This window comes from Monodon monoceros, unplaced genomic scaffold, assembly GCF_005190385.1.
Source record: "Monodon monoceros isolate NGI ecotype Baffin Bay Population unplaced genomic scaffold, NGI_Narwhal_1 Super_Scaffold_14, whole genome shotgun sequence".
Classification (NCBI taxonomy): Eukaryota; Metazoa; Chordata; class Mammalia; order Artiodactyla; family Monodontidae; genus Monodon; species Monodon monoceros.
In genome coordinates, this window is record NW_021703770.1 from 27,439,362 (window position 1) to 27,448,546 (window position 9,185).

The window sequence follows — 9,185 nt, forward strand, 5'->3', positions numbered from 1 at the left end:
ATACAGCCTCCTCCAACAGAGATCACAGTCCTAAGATTCAGCATTGGAAAACAAGCCCTCTGTCCTCTAACACAGAAGACGGAGGCTTTGAAACAGATCTTTAAAATGAATGCCCTGTTTCTGGAGGGAATTATGCAATAGAATGGACTCATGTATAGATATATTGGGTTGGTCATAAGGTTTGTTCGTTTTCTTCCGTAAGATGGCTCTAGTAGCACTTAGTTGTCTTTGACTTCATTTGAAACAGTTTTGTTATATTGTATGTGACAGCTGTCATATCAGCGTGCATTTAAAAAAAGACTTATCAAAACTGAATTTTTGTGTAGCCATTTTAATATTGAAGATAAAAAAGCAACATTTTTGGCATATTATGCTTTATTATTTCAAGAAAGGTAAAAACGGGGCCGAAACGCAAAAAAGATTTGTGCAATGTATGAGGAAGGTGCTATGACTGATAGAACATGTCAAAAGTGGTTTGCAAAGTTTTGTGCTGGAGATTTCTTGCCAGCCGATGCTCCACAGTCGGGTAGACCAGTTGAACTTGACAGTGATCAAATCGAGACATTAATTGAGAACAATCAATGTTATACCGTGAGGGAGATAGCCGACATCCTCAAAATATCCAAATCAAGCGTTGAAAATCATTTGCACCAGCTTGGTTATGTTTATCACTTTGCTGTTTGTGTTCTACATAAGTTAAGCGAAAAAAACCTTCTTGACCATATTTCTGCATGCGATTCTCTACTTAAACATAACAAAAGCCCTCCGTTTTTAAAACAAATTGTGATGGGCGATGAAAAGTGGATACTGTACAATAATGTGGAATGGAAGAGATTGTGGGGCAAGTGAAATGAACCACAACCAACCACATCAAAGGCCGGTCTTCATCCAAAGAAGGTGATGTTGTGTATATGGTGGGATTGGAAGGGAGTCCTCTATCATGAGCTCCTTCCGGAAAACCAAGCAATTAATTCCAACAGGTACTGCTCCCAGTTAGACCAACTGAAAGCAGCACTCAACGAAAAGCATCAGGAATTAGTTAACGGAAAACACATAATCTTCCATCAGGATAACACAAGACCGCATATTTCTTTGATGACCAGGCAAAAACTGTTACAACTTGGCTGGGAAGTTCTGAGTCCTCTGCCATATTCACCAGACATTGCACCTTCGGATTTCCATTTTTTTCGGTCTTTAAAAAATTCTCTTAAGGGAAAAAATTTCAGTTCCCTGGAAGACTGTAAGAGGCACCTGGAACAGTTCTTTGCTCAAAAAGATAAAAAGTTTTGGGAAGATGGAATTATGAAGTTGCCTGAAAAATGGCAGAAGGTAGTGGAACAAAAGGGTGAATACGTTGTTCAATAAAGTTCTTGGTGAAAATGAAAAATGTGTCTTTTGTTTTTACTTAAAAACTGAAGTCACTTTTGGGCCAACCCAATAGATCCCTTTGTCAAACTTGATGGTCTCACTTCTCATATTTGCTTTAATAGATCATTCCATGAGCTATTTCTTCAAATGTCTGGTGGCAACCACAAACTCATTCCATCCTTATTAAAAGTGTCCCACTGTATGATTTGAGCAGACCATTAGGTCATTAATACTGGACAAATTTCAAATCAGGAGAAAAATGCCCATGGGACTTGAATTGTAAAACATAATTGTATTATTGGAGTTAAAATGTTACTACATATAAAGAATCTCTTGAGATGAGTAAAACGTAAATTCTAAACAATTTGAACGCTTATTTCATAACTGACTCAATAAATATTTACTTAATGCTTGTCATGTATATTATACATGGAGTTTACAAAGACGGCTAAGAGATGAAGACTTCTCATCAAACGCTTATAGTCTGATGAGGAAGAAAAGGCACATTTATAAAGAGAAATACTACGATAGGCAAAATGAGGTATGCCACAAGAGAAGCAATTTATCTGTGCAATGAAAATTTGTAGAAGAAAGAAGAGAAAAGGCTTCCCACGTAATATTTTGTCTTGAAAGATTGTTGATTTTGGACTTGGGAGAAAGGGATCAGTTCAGTAAAGTTCTGGTCATTTATAAGCCCAGGATACACTTGCACAGTCCTGAATTAAAGAGAATAAAATGTTTATCTTGAAGATGTTATTTTGAAAACAATTAGAAAACATTGTTTAACTAGAGATAATTTTACTATATTAGGGAAGGCTAATATAGAGTTTGTCTTCCCTTGTGCTAAGATAAAATTTATATTCTTGCCTTTATCTCAAGGCTTCCAGCCTTAGTAGTTCCCACTGTAGAACTCTGTACTTAACAAAAAGGACATTTTATGAAAATAAATAATTTCCAGCTTCAAATGCTAATAGAAAAAAAGGAATAAAAATCTATCTTAAATGCTTAGTATCTAAATAAGTTCATTGTCTGCCTTTTCACTTGACATTCCCAGCACATTCAAATGACTCATGAATCTCCTTTATTTCTTATCTTTTTTGATCTTAGATAACCTCAATTTAATTGTGCCGTGAATTTCACAGCCCTTTTATTGGAAATATCCTCCTCTTCCCTTCCCTAAAGTCCATGTCTTCCACAGCCTCCCAAACTAATCTTTTCCACTAAACGTTTTGAGCAGTTTAGCATCTCCTGAATTTTTCCCTTGCCCTTTTTCCTACAATACTAATTATTTGTATACCTCCCTATGACCTCTTCATAACAGCAAACAAATGCCCAATCTTGCTAGAAGTCTACAGTGAGGCAAACACTGTTTTCTCTCTATATAGCTTGACAAGAGAAATATTGTCTTTACGTTCAGCAAAAGATGTCACCTATATCATTTAAACTCAGTGCTAAAAGACATGCTGTGATATCACTCTTTGCTGGTGCCCAGCCTTTTTAGTAGGGTGGGGGCAGGGCAGGGAGGATGGTTACTGCAGAGACAGCCCTGGAGCAGCAACCAGAAGACATAACAGTGTTGGGAAACTCCGTCAGATTGAGTCATTGCTACCAGGCTCTGAAAGAGAATCATGGGGGTTATTTTGCATTTTCTTCAAGTGATTGTGAAAAAGACAAACTAGTTCCATATGGTGGCAGGGAGAGAGCTCAGAGCCAAAATAAAAATCTGCTCAGCTTGTCAGTATGTGAGACCTTAAAGTTCAGATATCTAAGAGTCTGTCTACTGTTTAAAAGAGCTGAGGCCAAACTTCAATTTGTCAAACATACAACTCCCACTGCCTTGGATAATGAAAGAGACTCCCCCCGCCCCCACCCCGAACACAGTGAAGATGTAAAAATGTGAGAAGTATAGCCATCTCTTAAGTCGACAAAATTAGTGAGAAACTAGATGCCTGGGATTGGGCTGCCTATTTTAAAGAAAATAAAGTTATAGAATCACTTGTATGATACAGAGGTATATTTTGAAACCTACTCTTCCATAATAGAGTGCACTGTTGTCCTACATTCATTAAGAAATGTGATTTAGTCTTTCTAGTTACTGAAGTTTCTGTAAGTGAAAGAAAAGGAGTAACTATATTTTCATCAAGAATGACTAGAAAATCGTGACCAGTTTCAGTATGCATGTGTTTCATTTTCCCTTCAGATGCTAATTGAAAAAATTAAAAAGCTGACATTCTTTAAAGTCACTGACCAATTGGTACTCATAATTTTTCCCCCCCTTCATTAGGAAAAATGGTTTGAAAAGGATAAATGCCATGATTCTATTTTGTGGCTGCCTTTTTGGTCACAGTTAATGGTATTTTTTGGAGTTTCTGTGCTGTTGTTATTTTGGGGTCGGTTGTTGTTGTTTTGGCATCCTTCATGTTTTTGTTCCTAAGCCAGATACTTTGCTCTGTAATAACATTTGGTTTTTATCTCCCAACACATCATCCTTCATGTAAGCCACATCTACACTGGCTGAACATAAGAAATAAATGTCCAAGATTCTCATGGTGTTATTTTGGGGGAAGCATTCTCTCCAGTGACCCACACTTTAAGTCCTTTTCACCATAGTCATATGCAAAGCTGACTTTGCCCCTTCTGTGTATTGACTTTTCTTTTGTAAAGTGATGTTCCATTATCAGAATAGAGAAAGTCATGGATAGTTAATTATACGTATTTTAGAAATTAACCAGAACCATTAATAAAAAGAACCACATAAATATTCTGTTTGAGCCTCAATTCAAATAAGTTTTCTTATCTAATTCGAAAAAATACTTGGTATTAGTGAATGGCCAGCTCTCAGTCTGTCCCTATCAGATAACCAGTTACAGTTGTTGGCTTTGGGTCAATAATTGCTATTCTGTGCTAGGTAAGAAAGAATGAGCCCCTTAACTGTGCAGAGGACCTATCCTTGACTACACTGTTACTCCCAGAATCCTTGTGGGATTCCACAGAAGCATAATTGGGCTCATCTGTAAATTGCTTAAACTAGTGTTGAGAAAAATTATTTTTAAGAAATGCCATCTGTATTTCCCAGTGGAAGAGAACAACTCTTCCTTAGAAGAGCATAAGCAGCTCCCTGCAACATGTTAAGGATATCAACATAGAAGGGGTGAATACTACTGTATATAAATTACACGTTCTACTCAGTCTTGTATGGTGAAAAAATCCACTGTTCCTCAAAATACTGGTCTCCTCTACTCTTTTTTTTACTGAGATATAATTGACAGATAACATTATATTAGTTTCAGGTGTACAGCATAATGATTTAATATATGCATATATGTATATATTGCAAAATAATCACCACAATAAGTCTAGTTAGCATCCATCACCACACATAGTTAAATTTTTTTTCCTTGAGGTGAAACTTTTCAGATCTATTCTCCTAGCAACTTACCAATATACAACACAGTATTATTAATTATAATCACCATGTTGTACATTGCATTCCCAGGATTTATTTATTGTGTAACCGGAAGTTCGTACCTTTTGACCACCTACACCCATTTTGCCCACCCTTCACTTCTACTTTTATATCATTGCAACCAATATGTTCTGGTATTTACATTGCACTATCTTGGGACTCTCTATGCTTCTGCTTCTTGTTTTCAAGATCCCTAATCTGGGCAGGCCCTTAAGGAAATATTTTACACCTTATTTGGCTTTTATTTTTTTTCAAAATAATTTTAGTTGAAGAATTTACCATAAGCATATTTTCATTTTGAATTTGTTCTCTGATATCAGTTGGGTATGCACACAATACAAATAAGCCATTCAATAAAACATAAGAACTAATAAGAAGACATAAGTTTTCTTCATTTATTCTACTCGCATAATATATCAGACATGTTTTCATATTCTGGAGTCTCTGAGAAAATGAGAACAAAAACAGAACTGGAAAGATCAAGAAGGGTGTATGTGTCTGTGTAATTTTTAATTATTTCAGTTGGTTGACAAGGAAATGGGATGTTGAGTACCTAGCTAAATGAGATGCAAAAACTATCCTTCTGAAAATATGGCCCAGGTATATTTTGGTTATTAGGGTTATTGATATTTGGGTCTGATTTTACTTGCTACCTTCAGCCTACTGAAAATTGATTATACCCGTCATTAGTTCACATCCATAATTTCTTTATTCAGTGAATGTTGAGCCTTTTCCTCAGTATCAGACGCTGTTTGTTCTAGATTCTGGTGATTCAGAGTTGAGTAAGACACAGCTTATGCCTCAAGGAGCTCACAGTTTATTATGAGAGAAGACAAGTAAAAAGACAACTAAAATAAAGCACAGTAAGTTTCATCATAAAGGTATCCATCTGATGTTCTTTGAGATCATACTTGAAATGAATCTTAAAGGATGAGTAGGAATTCAGCAGTTAGAAAGGCCTTCCAGGGAAGGGCCTTCCTGGGAAAGGGGACAGAGAAATGAGAATGTGATGCTTTGAGAGAACAAGTGTTTGGTAAGCCTGGATCATTATGTATGTGTGCAGGAAGTAAGAGATGGGAGGTGTGGGGTTGGTGTGGGGTTGGTGTGGGAGGAAGTAAACAAGGGCTACGTCTTCAGAGTCCTCATAAACCACAATAAGGAACTTGGACTGTACCTTTCATGTGCTGGGAGAACAACTGAGTGCTTTTAACCAGAGCAGAGGAATGACGATGAGAGGCATGTTTTGAATGAGCCACATGGAGAATGGATTTTAGGGGGAAGTGGAAGGAGCTAAGCTCAAGACACTGAGACCAGTTGTAAGACTTTTTTAATAATACAGAGAAGAGCTGCCAGGACTAGACGACTGACCTTCAAGTCTTGATTAAGTGGATCTGGAAAAATGTCTCTTTTTACTCACAGACCCTAACATACATCGTTGATGAGTTCTGTACTGGTGAAGGTCAGGACAAAACATTGTAGATGTTTATTCTACAATTTATTCTAACCCTACCGTACATACTTGCATACATATTTAGAGATATGTAAAGGCACCCTTAAACTTGTGACAATTGATGGTATAGTCATACAATAGCTGCCAAATTATGTTGGAGAAGAATATGTAATGACATGGAAACATAGTCATAAAATCATATATGAAAAACTTATTGTTAAAAAGCATGTGAAGTATGATTTCATTTGTGTTTATACATGAGAAGAAACTGTTTTAAAGGGTACAAGATTGACATAAGTGATTACTTCTAGAGTGGTAAATGAGATGGGCCTGTGGGCAGAAACTTTACTGGCACTGTTCAAAATGTTTATAGAATATGATCAGGTATTACATGTATACTTAAATATAAATAATATTTTCTATTTGAAGAGGAAAACAAACAAGGAAAAGACTAAGTGTATATAAACCATAATGTCAAGAGTAGTTATATTTGGAGATGAGATTTGGGTTACTTTTTATTTTCTTTTTGCTTTTCTCTACCTCTTAAATTTATAATTATGCATTCCTGTTGCCTTGGTAACACAAAGAAACCATTGTAAATTATGAAGCTTGAATTATAACCCTCATATAAAACTATAAACTATATTCAGCACATAGCAGTCACTCAGTTAATATCAACTCAACATTTGTGCTAAATTACCTGCAAAATACAGTGTAGAAAATCACTGTGTCCTGGAAAGTCTATCCCCATTAGTGAGCTTAAAGCTACTGCAGGGAAAATGGTATTGACTTACCTTAAGTCAATAAGAAGGAAAGTCATCACAGTTTATAGAGAATCCAAGAATCAGAGTTGGAATTAGCATCCCTCTTGCAAAAGTGCCTGTGGGCTAAACTTACCCACTCCCAGTGGAGAGGGAGATTTCAGGCCAGCAGAGTCATAGCTACTTAATTTTGAAATCATTCATCTTCCCCCAGACTCTGATTCTGTGTTCACCAAGCAAGCAACTTTCTGATTATAATTTGGCTTTCTATGTGAAACTCCCTCTAAGGAGACCATGAGACTGGGCCCTTTATTTTGACTGTAAATGGAGGCCTGACATAAGTCCCCCTTAGTTTTGCAAGTGTATGTCTGTCTCTGAGAGGCTGAGAAAGTTATCAAATTAAAACTGCAGACCAGATCTAGAAGGTGGTGAATTCACCCAGGTAACATGTCCTAGGACTCCCTTTGGTAACCTCTCACCTTACTTTGCCCTGGTGAAACCCACCTCCACATGGGCTGCCTACAACGTAAAACGTGAATTCCCAGTTAGAAATTCTACAGTTTTGCATCACCAGTGACTTTTAGCCTGACTCTCAGAGTTTTAAAATGTAAGCTTGAGGCTTCCCTGGTGGCGCAGTGGTTGAGAGTCCGCCTGCCAATGCAGGGGACACGGGTTCGTGCCCTGGTCCGGGAAGATCCCACATGCCGCAGAGCGGCTAGGCCCATGAGCCATGGCCACTGAGCCTGCGCATCCGGAGCCTGTGCTCTGCAACAGGAGAGGCCACAACAGTGAGAGGCCCGCGTACAGCAAAAAAATTAAAAAAAAAAAAAAAATATATATATAAGCTTGTATTTGATAGTTCATTAGAAGCTTTCTTCAGCCTTCTGTTAACTACAAGTTCTATTAATTATTGAAACCAGTAAAACTTGAGTAGGGTTTAATTGTATATTTTGCTCTGGCTAAAAAAATCTCTGCAGAATATGTGTGAAATATTTTGGCACAATTATACAACAGTACTGTTATTTGCTAAAAACATTATCAACCTCACAAAATAATAATGGGACATATACATATACTTAGGTGCAAACACAAGTCAAATATGTACATATGGAAAAATATATATATATATCTTCAAATATTAATTAATCTTTATTATTTCTGTTTAATAGTAATGTAGAATTTTGTTCAGAGCTGGCCTGGGTCCTAGTAGTGTCTCACTCATACAGAGATTTAATCACCCATTGTCTATATGGTGGATAGGATTCATAAATGAGACTCAGGCACAGAAGTGGTAACACACATGGATTTGAAGGGAATATTGCTAGATAATTTTGATGAATGAGAACCGAGGAGTTTTAGGTGGAGTTAGAGAGAGGGGTAGATCTCAGTCAGAGAAGACTTTGAATATCAAACTGAGGCTACTGACAATCTTAGTTTAGCTATTCTGAGCCCTGACGAGCCAGTGAAGGACCTGAGCAAGTTTGCATTTGTTCAGAGTGCCCAGATGGATATGAAAGCAGCATATGGGATCCATAGGGAATGAACAGATGTTAGGGAACTACGTTAGGCAACTATTGTGATTTGTTCACTAGTTTCTGAATTCTAGACCAATATTCTTCAAAATGTTCTCCTTGGACAGTCTGCAAGGAGTAATCTGAGGTACTAGTTGAAAATACAAATTCCTCAGCCTAGTGAATAGGTCTTTTTCACAAATGACCAGATGATTTGATATATGGGCAACTGTTAGAGAGTCCCTGATCTAGGTTAATGTAAATTTTATATAAGAAATGTTTCTAGGGCTTCCCTGGTGGCACAGTGGTTGAGAATCCGCCTGCCGATGCAGGGGACACGGGTTCGTGCCCCGGTCCGGGAGGATCCCACATGCCGCGGAGCGGCTGGGCCCGTGAGCCATGGCCGCTGAGCCTGCGCGTCCGGAGCCTGTGCTTCTCAACGGGAGAGGCCACGACAGTGAGAGGCCCGCGTACCGCAAAAAAAAAAAAAAGAAAGAAAGAAATGTTTCTAGAGAGTAAAGCAGGGTCTTTGAAGAATGCCATTTTTGAGGTTAAACAGTTGGGGTTTAACTTAGTTTTAGGAATACCACCAGAATGTAGGTCCCTCGAGGGCATGGCTTTCTGTCTGT

General features: G+C 37.6%; 1 protein-coding gene across 2 annotated transcripts in view; it reads left to right on the forward strand.

The window, feature by feature from the left end:
• Window positions 1-9,185, forward strand: part of ANGPT1 (angiopoietin 1) — a 253,410-nt gene that overhangs the window by 229,160 nt on the left and 15,065 nt on the right. The window lies entirely within an intron of this gene.